The sequence below is a fragment of the Plectropomus leopardus genome, chromosome 19 (assembly GCF_008729295.1).
Source record: "Plectropomus leopardus isolate mb chromosome 19, YSFRI_Pleo_2.0, whole genome shotgun sequence".
NCBI classification, from domain to species: Eukaryota; Metazoa; Chordata; class Actinopteri; order Perciformes; family Serranidae; genus Plectropomus; species Plectropomus leopardus.
Window position 1 is genome coordinate 23,978,726 of NC_056481.1, and position 15,292 is coordinate 23,994,017.

Sequence of the window (15,292 nt, forward strand, 5' to 3'; positions counted from 1 at the left end):
CACAAGGTAAGTACTGCAACTGTCCAGTGGGGAAGTCCTGATGAATTAAAGAGCTAGATTAAAAAAAAAAAAAAAAAAAAAAAAAAAAAAAAAAAAAGGGGGGGAATGCTGGAAGACACAGAGTAGAAAAAAAGTTTTTTTGCACAACCTGGCAAACTAGAAATTGCTCCTCTATGTGTAATATAACTGATCTACAAAGTATTAAAATGTTTTATTAATCAGTAAGCCATTATCTGGCACACAAGTTGAAGTATTTTACGTAGGTCATATTCTAGACAGATAGATAGATAGAAACTTTATTAATCTTAAAGGGAAATTCAGGTTTCCAGCAGCTTATTGTCTTGTTGTACAGACATAAAAACAACAGAGAAAAAACACAACAAAGGATAAAAGAGGTATAAAAAAAATATTCTAGCACATTACCATAACAATTCACTTTTATATTGCATATCCATAGATATCCACATACCATATTGCCACACAGCCACATAAGAGGCTAATTAGCTAACTGCAAAGGAAACAGTCAGCTTAGCATATCAAAAAAATGGAACGCATGTTTAAAAATGATTTTAGATTTTGTTTTATGTACATATTAAACCAGAAAGCAAGCATATGTTACTGTGAGAGCTTTTGAGTTGCTGCTTGGTACATCTTGTAACTTTTGGAAAGAGGCAGGCTAGCTGTTTCCCTGTTTCCAGTCTTTATGTGATGCTAAGCTGTTTTGAGAATTGCTTCTGTTTGAGCTGAATTGTTTTCTGTCCCATGTTTTTGAATTGAAATGTTGTATAATAACTGAAATTTATGCTTGAACACTGAACTGTAGCCATACAATAAACATCCTTTAATGATGGACAGTGAGGTAGGCTAACATATTAGCGCCATAGGTCTTCAATGTAAAATATTTTGTGAAAGTATAAGAAATTACAAGGTTTTTCTTTAAATTAAAGATAATGACAAAGTAGACCTACTCTGTTTTGTGAAAAGTCTGACAATTGCAAGACTTATCTTATATTTTATGGTGGAAGTAACGAATTACATTTACTCTCCTTACTCACAACTTTGTTTTTTGTTTGCTTGTACTTTTTAACTATTTTTTAAAAATCCGTAATTTTACTTTTTGGATATTTTTCTAATCGACTATGGTTAGTATTATTTTACTTTGGCATAGTATTAAAAAAAGGCTGAATTCACTTAATGCAGCACCTGGCCAGCACAGTAAGCTATATATAATATAATAACTTTACCTGTGAGGTGTGTGAGGACTTTTGCTGTTTGTAACAATAATCCCTGATGTAACTGCAGGGCTTCATTCAAGTCAAAACTTTTCAATTTGAGGAGAGCGGTGTGACGGAGAGGCCAAGTGGACTGATTATAGTGGAACAGGTAGGCTGAGTGGACTGGTTACACTGGGACAGAGAGGCTGAGGGGAATGGTTAAATTTTGCTTGGAGGGTGAACGGGGGGAAAAGTTGAACTTGAAGTGAGTACAAACTGGTTGTGGTGCAGAAATGGAAATGATTGTTGATTTAGAGGTAAGGGAACCTGTTGCTAATGTTTACTGTTATTTGATGCAATTTATTTTGTATCCTTGAGATGTTCTTAAATTTACAGCAACCCCCTTTGAATTATCTAAAATATCTAATGTAGCCCAGAGCAACTGAAATACTCAAAATGAATAAACGCTTTATCATAATATGCAGCATTTCATACAGTTGCACCTGAAATTAATACACTTTTGATTAAAATACACTTTAAATAAATATAATGATCTTTAGAATGATAGATTCATGTTTCAAACAGTTAAAAAGATAAGAAATGAAGTTCCTGTTGACAAACATGATAAAAAGCCAATAAAATCGAGTTTACGTTCATTGTAGCCAATCAAACGCTTCAGCCCGCCCCCCTGCTGTCCACTGATTGGTCTCGTTAGTAAAGGTGAAAGGGCATTGTAGTCTGAGCTAATCGCTTGATAAGGACAGAAACTTGACATTGAAGTGATAAAAAACTAAAGAAAAACACTGGAAAAACTCACTTGAAGTTTATGTTATGACTTCCTGTGTTATTTCATGTTTCATGTTGACAGTTGACAATGAAAAATGACAGTGTGGATAAGAAAGGAGAGAACGTCGTCCCTTTCGGTGAGTGGTCTGCGGCCTGAGGCTCTCCCTGCTAACCTGCTATTCATCGCCCTGGTGAGTCAGCATATTGTAGCTAATTAGGAGATGGATCGGTTAGCCGCGATGCTAATTTTCGCTATGTTAAACTCCGTCGACTTGTGCTAAAACTGATAGCGGCCCAAAATGCTGCTAGCTGCAGTGGTAACTGCTCCTGTGTAAAATGTCAGTGGTTATGCTAACAGTGTTAGCGACTTGAAAACTGAAACTGAAAGGGGTTTAAGAGATCCTAGTGACAAGCAGACATGTTTTGTCATCATGGTGTGTTGAGGAAACTGTTGTGTATTGTGTTTTGATGTATTTATTGCACCATTTGAGTTAAATGCTACAGCTGGCTATATGAAAGTTACTAGTAGATTTCTACTGTTAGTGCTATTTCCACAGTTCATAAGGGGTTTAACAGTATTTGAAATGTGCATAGTATTTCTACACTTCACGAGTTTAAAAATATAGTAAAGGTGAATTAGTGACTAAAAGTTATGTTTATTTATTTGTGTTTTTATTTTGTTTCTGAACTGCAATTGAGTTTTTACTGAAAGAATAAGCTCTCTAAACTGCTTATTTTCACTGATTGTGGATGAAATTTAAATTTCAAAATAGAAGTGAACTACCTATGTTGTACTATAGAAGTTTGTGAGTAATAATGGAGCACTGAATTTATTTCATGAGCTTTATCCTATGATCAGCAATGCTCATAAAATTACTATAAAGGTAATTTTATTTTAACTTTATTTATAGGTCAAGGTTTTTTTGGTGAGTTGGAGACCTCTTAAGCTGAGCCAAGACGTTGGAGGGAGATCTTGGAGCCCACATTGGGAGATTCAGAGACTTGAGAGGATTTCAGAGATTACAGAGAGAGATGTTTCCAGTACTGGATGGTGAGCCTAGCCCAAAGAGATATCGAACCACCTGCCTGCTGTAAGAGGGCTGCAAACTAATTAACACTCACACACTCCGTCCCTTCTTCAAGTGTGGTAGGACTGAACTGTACACACACATACTTTTCCCGCGACAGCATACCCACCTGGCTTCATCCTGGTTCCAGGGCATTCAGAACAACAATAAAATACCCGCTTCTTCTGAATCTGGTCCAAAACCCTTATAGTTAACTTTTATTGTTTATTTTCTAATATTTTCCTTCATAGCAGCAAACACTGGTAAAGTAATAGAACTTTTACTTATGCTTCCCACCTCTGGTTACATTGCAAATTGAAATGGCGATTTCAATTTGCTGAAAGTGTACAAATCAGATAATATGCTAGAAAAGGTACATTTAAGTATTGCGAGAAAAGAATTAAGATATTAGATATCATTAATTCCATTAGAAGTGATTCAAGAGACAATTAAATCAGAGTTAATGGCACTTGGTAATTTTTTAATTTAACAAATGAGGCATTTATCCCACAAAGCCCAGTAATTACAGGCTTGGTTCTGTCTGACTGCTCAAGTTGAACGCTGTGCTGACATTTTAAAATGATGTCATCAAAGTTAAGGAGATGCCAATCAAGCACGGGCATACACACCGACACAATTCTAATAAGAGTACCAATCAGTATACATTTAAGCACAGTGTGTATGCTGTCAACCTGCAATAGAAAACAAAGTGCGTTATAAAATGCATAAGGTCTTCACATTCTGAATGTCAGTCACCCTGCTATCCACTAGCCCTTGACTTATCTCAATCTTATGAATACACCACTTCAGGTGGGTCAAAAATGACCCACCTCAACTAAACCCCTAAAATAAAGCAGCTTGATTGAATTTTAAACCCCAAATCTATTTTGCATTAAGAAACAACCTGCCATTCATCACAAACTTTGTGAATATCTAGGTTTTCCCTCATCACAGAGCAGAAAGACTGCATTCAGTCAGTGGAATCCACTCATTTTTATTACAACACACCTGTCATAATTGTTTTCTTTACTACAGAATAGATTTATGATTATTACTATTATTGTTATAATTGTTATTGTTGCTAAGGGTATTGCATAGGTGTAAACATAATGTTTTAGTAAGATATATAATTTGTGTAGCCCAAGAAAGAAAGAAATGTGTAAGAAATGTGTAAAAAGTAGTTTTGAATGCATTTTATTATAGGGAAACAATAGCAATCTTTAGAAACATAGTGTATTATACTGTACAATGTGGACAGTATGCAAGTTTGTGTGCATGGACTTTGCAGATGTATTTGTGTGTGTGTGTGTGTGTGCATATGTGTATGAACAAAGGCAGTGTTTCATGTTTCTAATGTTGGCATCATTCTAGAAGGCAAAAGGTAGCTTTATTTATTATTTTTTCTTAAAAATCCTGATGCTGGCTCTCCTCCCTCTCTTCGTCCAGCACTTTCAGTTTCGTTTCTCCCCTCTGGTCTGACTGGCAGCTCGGTGTATGCCAATGTTGAAAATCCTCTCGCAGTCTGCTGCATTCAGTTCCAGACCTACACAACTTTTTTCAGTGTGGATAAGCGTTTCTCTATTGTAGGAAAGTTGTGTTTCAGCAGAAGGGGTCATGAAGTTGAAAAAAAAAAAAGGAAAATATAGCAAAAAATAGCATAAATTTGAGGAGCTACTGGCTGCTGCATCTGCATGCGCTGCCGAAAAAGGAAAAGTCATCAAATTTGAAATTGAAAACGGATAATTTGGGGAGTTTTATATGCTGTTAAACATAGTGGTGGGTCATTTTTGATCCCTAAGACGACGTAAGGGCTAAAGACAAAGCATTTCAGTCTCATCCTCACTTCAGATAAGAAGTGTAAGATGACCAGCAGGCACAAGTGCCCTGCTGCCTGCACAGAGGAGGTGATGCCGGTCAGCAAGTGCACACTGTCTGTGTGTCAGTGTTGGAATCTGTCCTCCTTCTGTCTTCTGATCCCCTGACTGGTGCCATGAACACTGTCAGGATGAATGAGCCTTAGCATTTGCTCAATTCTCTGCCCTCGCTGCTGCTTGTCTGTCAGCCCGTCTGCCCGTCTCTCTTACTCTCCATCATCCTCAGCCCTCGCCCCCGTCTTCTTCCTTCCTTCAAAAAGAAAAAAGATGCATACTTAACATTTCGAGGTGGAAAGATGATTTCAGTCTCTGTGTTAATGTCATGTGAAGCTGATGAGATGAACAGACAGGGAAAAAAAGGTGAGAAAGGCAAAGAGAAGTATTTTGAGAAGCAGAGCCCGAGGGTGAGATGAGTCACCCCGCCCTCCCAAATGCGCTGGACTCAATGGGGTCTCACACAGCCCGCGGACACACACACACACATCCGTTCCGCCTCTCCCACACACCGTCCTTGTGCTCTCGCTCTGCTCCACACTCAAACTTTCATCCACGCACGGGTGCGCACACTTGAACGCACAAGGGCTGCACTCAACCTGTCAACGCCACAAAGTGCTATTGTGGCGCTCCCCCTGAGTCATCATCCGCAGTGTGACCAAATGTAATCTAATGATGCACCACATGACCATGAAGCACAAAATATTACATCTGCCCAAGTCCCTTTGATTAGCAAAAATGAGCCTCTCCCGCTCTTGTAGCTTTCATTTTCAGCCACATTAAACCGTGAATATCATTCTATTGAGTCTAATCCTCAGGGAGAATTTTTTTGCTCTGAGTTATGTAACACACACACACACAGAGGGCAAGCACAATCATGCCTCTATTTTTCTCTATAAACCTATCACAGACAGTAGCATCACATCACATGCAGCTTCCTCACGAGGAAGCCGTCGAAGTACGGCGATAGATGTACTGAACACTGCCGGTCCTCAGGCTGCACTAGAGTTCAGCACAGTCACTCATGTATCCACTGTATGAACCCTGGATGCAGTCATCGCATTGAGCTCTTCTCTGACCCATCCTACGGCGCCGTGCGCTGTCACAGATATGCACAGCTGACTGGTCGGAGGCAGCGCAGCGACCCGCAACGGATGCCCTTCATTACGCCTGCCTTTGGAGAAGTTGTGGTTCAGGGTGAAAAAGTCAAATCCACAGTCTTCTTCCTTCTTTGTTTGGTATTTGGTGCCTTAAAGCCTGTCTAAGGATGATGTGGGATTGCTTTTGCTCTGAGGTGTGGCGTCGGCCTGCAGGGAGAACTACTGTGTTGGAAGTTGGGAAGAAAACAAGCTGTCTTCTTACCTCAGTCCTGCAGAGCCTGGAGACACACTCCTCCAAGCCAAACACTGTACAAATACTGTGTGTGTGTGTGTGTGTGTGTGTATGTTCCTGGCCTTCCTGTCCGGCCGTTTTCCCTCCATCCTCCTACCAACTGCTTCAACTTCCTGTGCCCTTGTTGAATCTTATTAAGTGGGTCAGAGTATATTGTGGTAGATATTTGATCAGTCGTTGAGTGGATCTATAGATTTCAGTAACACTTAAGCACTTGACAAACTGCTGGACCCCTCCCCTGACCAGCAATTGTCCAATCATTGGATACGTTTACATGCACAGTTGATGCACAGTCGAGCCATAGTTATCGCTCAATAAGGCTGTTTAATTGGACTTACTGACACTATCCTTGTCCCAGTATTCAAGCACCGGGGGAATACTGAATTATTGACAGAAGTATGTCCGACACCGCCGCGTTGGTGGCGATATGCCCCCTTTCAGCTAGTTGCTATTGAACCTCTCCCAGTTGACCTATCATGTCACCTAGCAAAGAAGTTAGCAGAAGCAAACGGGTTGCATGTCTTACGGTGAAAACATAGATCATTTTTTGGAGCTGTGCATTCCTCAAGTACTGTACTACTTTTTTGTGGATACCTTCATCTTATTTTGTTTTCTGTCCTTCTTCTTTTGATTTTTTTTTTTTTTCAGCTTTCTTCTTGGAATTTATGCTGTGTGATGTTCGTGTCAAAGCCTGGCGTGGGGACTGTGGAGCATGCTCAGAATGCCGAGGCCAGTTCTGGTCCAGTTGAGGCGTATGCAAGAGAGGGTAAGTCAACCGCCAAGCGCATTATCGAAGTGTTAAGTTCGACTTTGAGAAATTCAACTTAACAAACTAACAGTTTTAGTCACAAAATAATAATTCGACTTTTTGGACTCATCAACTCCTCCTTCAACTCCACAATATGTATCAGAAGTAACCCTTTAAAAATGTGGGCAAATTAATTTCATTTCTTTTAAAAACATGGAAGGCAGTGAGCAACTTAACAACAACGTTGCCAAAAAACAACAAGAAGCTATTAAAAATTTGCGAGAAAATTACCGTAATTAAGCAAAAAAAGAAAAATAAAAAACAAGAAAATAACCTTAATAAAGTTAAGAAAAAAAAAAAGTTAAAAAAAAAAAAAAAAATTTCTGTAACATAATTTTACACATATAAATATTAAAAACCCATTTGCTGGACATTTTTCCATAGTCATTTGGTATGTTTTAATAATTGACACCCCCTTTTTAAAACGAATTTTCAGGTCATTTTCTTCATCAGCTTTGATGAATTTCTTACATTCCTGGCCAAGTTGGTCATTACATTTTTCTCTGTGTTTTTAAAGAAACTAAACCAATTTACTTAAATTTAAAAGCATTAAATAGCTTGTGAAAGGCATCTGAAGGCATGGCGAGAAAACTGGTGTCCAGCCAGGTTTTAAAGGGTTTAAGGAGAAATTTTTAATTCACTTTTTAAACAGTTTTTAAAAAAATGACTAATAAATCCACCTTGTACTGTATTCTAACATCGGGTAAATATACTGGTTGCTAAGCTATTATGGGTACAGCAGGGCAGTCAAGTTTGATTTTCTTTACATCCAAGTGTTGAGTATCGGGCAAGCAGCAACCTCTGGAGCTGAAAGATGGAAAAGTGCCAGAACCTGCAGTTCCTCAATGGCCACTTGAGGCTGGCCCCAAAAGTGAGTCAATGGTCCCCATAGACACGTGTTGACATGACCAACTTTACAGCAGAAAATAAACATGTTTACAGCCTGGTACAAAAAACGGTTTTGGTCTCTGTTTATAATAACGATACAGGGCTGAAATTTTATATAACTCACCTGTTTAAACGTTATTAAGGCTTTTAGTTCTGCATAATTAAGAGCGTGGGAGCTTTGAGTGACAGGTGGGTGCCATCCGTTGACAAGTCACTAACACGGCAACAATGTTGATTATGTAACTTAACCATGGCATAACCCAGATTCACAGACTGGAGGCATTGCTGTTGCTACATTGTGTTTTCAGTTCATTGTATCAGTTAAGTGTATCGTTGGTTTTCTTGAAATCTATTGATCAGTTTTTGGCTCTTCTAAAAGACCCCTGTGAAGAGTTGGATGTTCAGTTTTTGTGGTATGGGCCTAAATTTAGTTTTAAGGGTTTTAAGCCTGTTTTGGGGGTTTTAACTGCTGGAGAAGTTTGCCTTGAGAGCTTTGTGCCAAAAAAGGACGTCTTGGTTAAGGTTAGGAAAAAAAAAAACAAACGTGGTTTGTGTAGAAATGAATAGAGTTCTGCCAAAAAAGCCCTCTAGGCAAACTTCTCACATTTGTTTTTGCCAGTAAAAATAAGCATAGCATTAGCATTACCAGTGCTAATCATAGCTGTAAATACAGCATTCATACAAAAACATTACCTGAAAATCCATTAAGAAAAATTAAGTTATAAAACAAGGCCAACAAGACTTTATATATTTAATTATGATAACTATGAATAGTTTTTCCCTCGCTTTCTTCTTTTTTCCCTTAACATTTTCCCTACCTCTTTTAAGAAATAATTTTCTAAATCTGCTAATTTTTTGCAATTTATGGAACATTTCTTACTTATTTGCGTAATGCCATTTCCCATTATTTTAAAGAAATCTAACCAATGTGTTCAGGGTTCAAATACTTGTGAAAGGTGTATGAAAGCAGTACTAGGAAAGTGCTCCAGGTTTCAAAGGAGTTAAAAAATGACTACGAACAATCGATTGTTCAATCTGACACTGTAATCATATGTAAACTGTATTATGGGTAATGTGAGAACTCAAAACTTGACAAGTGTAACAACAGTAGCAAAAAGGGGGTGGGGTCAGTTGTCAGCTGAGATGAGAACAATAGCCATGTAGAGCGTGTTGCATTTTCCCCTGTACCTTTTTTAAATCACACCCGTCTGCATACATGTGACAAAGGCTTGGTTGCTTTGTTTTGATACCTCCATGACATGACATGAACCGTGTAGGTACTTTGTAAGCTCTGTGAGATCAGAATAATTGTAACAGGAACAGATTCTCCTGCACTCAACGTGCAAACTAAATCTTCTGCGTATGTTGATGTGTAAAGATATCTAAATGGTTGTATGAATGTTTGCTGTAACACAAAGAAAATGGTATTATATTTAGTAGATACTCCAATGCACAACTGTGTTTATTAGTTGGCTGAAGGAAGCTGAGAATGAGCACAGATCTAATTCTTTAAAATAAATAAGCTGAAGATAGGATGCTACATTATTCATATGAAGTTCAGACAATTCATTTGGATTGTTCAGTTGTATGTTTGCCTGCTGAGTCACACTGATGCCTTACTTAACTGATCGGCAATTACTGGGCCAATCACCTTATATTAAGCATTACTGAGGCTCCACTTTGCAGAGAGCTCCTGACTGTAAGCCTCTTATGAATGTGTGCTGCGTCCCATGTGCACTATACTGCTGAGCATGTTAGGGGAGTGATTTCAAGTTTTCCCTCACCGTTGCATGATGTATTACTTTCAGCTTCAGGCTAAGCTGTTTAGTAATTTATGTTCCTGAATCATGAAATGATAAAAAAGAGTTCCCATTCCTTTTTATACAATCCTTTTTTTTTTTTTTTTTTTACCACATTCACACACATTAGTCAGCTCCATACTTAATGAGAATTAGAAAATTAGCTGCCTCTGATTATATCAAATGCCTCCGTCAATTCAAGCCGCTACAATCTATATTTTTTATATTAGTAATACATCAAATGACTTAGTCATGTAGAGTTGATACTCAACTTACAGCCCGCGGGCCCTAACTGATTTACAATAAAAATAAAGTCATTCACACAGGGAGTTGTTTTTGTGTGTTTTATTATACATAAGGTATCAGAGTGCATAAGGAAGCATCAAAAAAGAGTTTGTTAATCAAAAAAAGTGATGGTAGAGGATCCCTCTGCATGCCGCGACAGAGGTCCTAACTAAGCCCCTAATGCCCCAAAAATCCAGATAACGTTCTGAACGTTCCTAAAATCCTAGAAATGTCCTTAAATCCTAAAAAAAGTCTGAAAATCCTAGCATTGCCTAAAATCCAAGAAATGTCCTAAAATTCTTAGGTTTTTCAGTTCTAGAAACATGTATGGGGCTGCTGCGACAGGCCCCTGGCCTTCTATCATTTTGCAAAAGTGGCCCCCAAGCAAAACATGTTGAGTATCCCCAAATAGCACCACTCAAAGTGAACAACCACGACTAAATTATAATCTGATTCTGCCATTCCCTCTCAATTTTTAGCCTAACTTAGCCTCTTTTTTTTCTTTCCAGCATAAAAATTCTACCCTTAACAAACACTCTTAACAGCTTTTTCAGCAGCAGGCAGCTTTATTTAAAGAGAAAGTTCTGATATGCCCACTGTATCCTACCTGTCCAGCACCACACAATGCCTTACAGGTAATATTAGCAATTAGCTAGTGAAGAAATTTAAACGTCAAGCAGCTGACGAGCCGTCTGTTTTTTTCATAGGAGCTGGTGGAGACCAAAACAGAGCTAAAAAGAGAATAAATGTGGACTTATGTTCGTAAGGTAGCTAGAAACATGACTGCTACTCAGTGTTCTGTGTCTGCTACTTTTGCCATAATAATAATAATAATAATAATAATAATAATAATAATAATAATAATAATAAATAAATAAATAAAAAGATAAATAATGATAATAGTAATGTGTTGTTCAGCTGGTTGCGGAGTTCTTCTGCCCCCCAAGAGGCCAGGAAATCTATTCATGCAGCTTTAACTATTTTCTATTTATGCATTATAGCCAATTCTGGTATTTCCATAGTGACAGGCACCCAGGAATTCCTGTGAAGGAAATCACACAAATTAAAAAGTTAATGAAGCTGTAAAAATGTAAATGCTATTATAATCTACTGCATTTGTTGGATCAGTAACTGTGATGTGATTAGTGCAAATGAAACAGCTATGCTTGACTCTGCTAAGAGGAGAAAGTAGATATAGTAGCTGTGTACTACTTTTCATAAATAACCTCTAACACTGGCTTTGAGGCAGTAAAGTGTTTTAAATTGTGGATGTTTAAATCCATCACTAATAGAGTGTCTACAGCTCAGAGCAAATGCTTTCCACAACTATGACCCACATAAACAAACCCAACTCAAATCAGCATTTTGAGCCACTATTGCCATCACTTGCCCAGAGTTGGAAAAGTGTGTTATTGACCCATGAGTGGCTCCAAAACTCATCATTTAATGTGAACTGCTGTGAGGAAGGGTTGGTTAGGAGAAGCTCTGCTGATGCTGATAGTTAGTGCCTCAGCCAAAGTTTGATGTTTGAATCTCATTCAAGGCCTTGAGGTCTTGACTCTGGAGCTAAAGTAATGGGAGCCGCTGGCCTCAGGTTCACCATGACCCAGATCTGTCTGTATGTTGCCTGGACAGTGTTGGAGGATTGGAGGAGGACTCAAGAGAAGACGGACGGGTGACGTGAAACACTGGCTGAGGAGTAAAAAAGGTCATGCGGACTATTGAGTTAAACTGAATAAAAAATTCACGCCAACTTTTGATTCTCAGATCCCATCCTGTTTGGAATCAAGAAACGTGTGAGCAAAGAGTTTTACCCAATACCAACATAAAAAGTAATATAGTATAAATACTCCTTTCACAAGAAATGAATCCAGTCAGTGTTTGTGCAGCAGTTACTGTATAACTTACCTCAGCCTCGCTCAGAATCTGCTCTTGATTTCAAGGAAGACAATGATCAGTGAGACTGTGTCCAACGCTCTGGTGGCCAATAAACAGAGGGGACATTTTTCACCTGGAGATTCTCAAGTATTTAATTGTTGTTTTTTTTTTTTATTTATCATTTTGATAATGTACTATACTATGACTTAAAGAAAAAATGTTTTAGTTACATACTAAATGACTTTTTTATGCTATTGTGGACGGTGTACTATAGTATTGCTTTTTTTGTTATTTTGGACAACATACTAAGACTTTTTTATGCTATTTAGGACAACATACCATGGTATGCCTTTTTATCCTATTTTTCGACAGCATACTATAGTAGGACTTTTCAATACTATTTTGGATGACATACTCAAATAATGCTTTTTGATACCATTTTGAGCGTAAAGTTTTATTCTGGTATTTTTGAGGACATACTATACTTTAAATCATTTACGCTACTTTAATATACATAATATATTATGATTTTTTTCATACTATTTTGGATGACATACTGTACATTGACTTTTTTATGCTATTTTGGTTGACATACTATTTTATGACTTTTTTAATGCCATGAAGACATGCTAAACTAGGACTTTTGAATGCTAATTTGGACTACATTTTGTAATGTTAATTTTTTATGTTTTTTTTTTAAATGAAAAACTACATGACCTTTTTTTTTTTTGCTATTTTTAGGACGATATACTCGGATTTCTTAATGATATTTTGGACAACCCACTATACTATGACTTAGATGCCATGTTTGACAACAAACAAAAGTTAGACTTCATTCATTCATTTATTGTCCGTAACCGCTTGTCCCCGTAGGGGTCGCGGGGGGACTTGGAGCCTATCCCAGCTTGCATTGGGTGAGAGGTGGGGTACACGCCTGGACAGGTCACCAGATGGCAGGGCTGCCACATATAGACAGACAACGATTCACGCTAACATTCACACCTACAATTTGCCTGCAATTTAGAGTATTTAAGTAACCTAACCTGCATGTCTTTGGCAGGTAGCCGGAGAACCTGGAGAGAACCCACGCTGACATGGGAGAACATGCAAACTCAAGGTCCGAACCTCGCCCCAACCTGGATTCAGATCGCGGACCCTTTTGCTATGAAGCATCAGTGCTAACCACCACACCACCTCGGCGCCCAAAAAAGGTAGGCTTGTTCATCTCATATTGAACCACATACTAAACTGTAACCTTTTTTGTTTTGTTTTTTGCTAATTTGGACCAAATAGTATAGCATGAGTTTTTATGCAGTTGTGAACGAAATAGTGCAGTATGACTTTTTTTGTGTGTTTTTTTGCAGGACAAACTTAAGTACGACTTTTTCATACTAATTTAAACAAAATGATATGCTATGATTTTTTCATGATGTTTAGAACGACAGTCTGCTATGACAATTTTTTAGTTTTTTTGGATTACATACTATACTATGATGTTTTTGATCAATTTTTGACGACATACCATACTATGATCAGGGTTTTCCCCAGTGCACTGTAGGCCCTGCAGGCTGACACGCCTGACCTGACCCCCTGCAGGGACAAGCATTGTTTCTTTTTCTTGTTTTAAAGAGCTTTATAGACTCCAGTCACAGTGGGGCAGTTGGGTAGAGGGAATGTAAATATTTTGAAAGCTCAACGGCGATATCGCCTGGTCAATGTGAATACAGCTGACAGGGTTCGCATTACACAGTGGCTTTCGGGGGAGCCCCATTTTTCGGTGCGCACCACTACTGAAACATCACATGTACATGCATACAGTGTGCGGCAGCATGTGGTCAATAACAGGGTACAGTGAAAAAGACTCTACTAATACCACTGAACGCAGTTCATACCGCCAGTAACATTTCATAGACACAATAACAACAACTGATGAATCATGCAAGAGCTTTTAATAACCTAATCGGAGAAAAACAAGGTAAGGCACAGGTAAAATCTCTCTGCTTCTGATACACAACACTTCAAGAACAACACATCACTGGAACAAAAAAGCTGAGCATTATTTAGCAAACTTGTTGATAACCAAAACAAAATAAAACAGCTGGTTTTATGAGTTTTTTAATAACAAAATGTACTATGTCATTTTTATCAATTTGTGGACAACATACCATACTATTATCATCTACATACTGAAATATGACGTTTTGATCAACTTTTGGACAACAAACTGTACTTTAAGGTTTTTATTATTTTGTGAACGACATAACATACTATGTTTTAATCATTTTTTTGACAACATACTAAATTACTTTTTTCTCAATTTTTGAACATGCTAAATTTCGTTTTTCTCAATTTTGAACGACATACTATACTATGTTGTTTTTAATAATATTGGGACAACATACTGTAGTATGACGTATTATGATTTCCTGAACGACATATTGTACTATCACGTTTGCATCACTTTTTGGACAACATACTACACTATGACATTTTTTGGATTTTTGGACATACTGTGATATGTGATGTGTGATATACTGTGATGCCCCTTGGACACTAACCAGTTTCTTTTTCACTTGCGTGTGCTCCATCTTTCAGGATCTCATATCGGATTGGCTGCACCCACATCGTATGGGATTCACCTCACCTGCCACCAAGTCTCTGTAAGCCTGCCAGTTCCAAGATGGCTCTCTCTCTCTCTCTCTTGTGGAAGGCTCGTGCCTCTCAGGCACCCAACATGATTTTATTTGATTTGTTTGTTCAGCCCTTTGTTACATTATGATTTAAGTTGGTATCACACACTTCATGCATTCAACACACACACCTCACCACTGACTACTGACCTTTGGTTAGTAGTCTTAGTTTGTTTTTATTGTGTTACCTTTAATTAAAAATAGTTTCAATTTAAATGCTTACTGTCTGGTTCTCCCTCTTTGGTATGCTCTTCAATGAGCTGGACATAACATAACATTTTTTATGATTTTTAGACAACATGTGATGTGATGATTGAATGATTTTATTTCAATGATAGACTGTAGGATGACGTTTTTATAAATTTTTGGACAACATACTATACTGTGAGATTTTCTGTGATTGTTTTACCATGGTATATTACGGTATTTTGTCATTTTTGACATTTTTGCCATACTATAGCCTTGCTTTGTCGGTCATTTTTTCAACATGCGTTATTTTGGTGTTATTGTTGGTTTTTTTTTTAACATTCTATGCTATGACGTGTCTTGGCACACTATTTTATGCTGTGTTGAGGTGTTTTCAGCTGTTTTTGGGACATGCCATTTTTGACTTTTTT

The 15,292-nt window shown here is 37.8% G+C and overlaps 1 long non-coding RNA gene across 2 annotated transcripts; it reads left to right on the forward strand.

Moving 5' to 3' along the window:
- The first annotated feature begins 1,972 nt into the window (after positions 1 to 1,972).
- LOC121958417 lies at positions 1,973 to 14,806 on the forward strand. 2 transcript variants are annotated; one of them, XR_006106847.1, is made up of 5 exons: positions 1,973 to 2,191; positions 2,912 to 3,051; positions 6,976 to 7,093; positions 13,046 to 13,196; positions 14,581 to 14,806. It is a non-coding gene; the product is annotated as an uncharacterized LOC121958417 (long non-coding RNA). The 2 variants fall into 2 exon arrangements; XR_006106848.1 differs by having other exon boundaries at positions 1,973 to 2,137.
- The last annotated feature ends 486 nt before the right edge of the window (positions 14,807 to 15,292 follow it).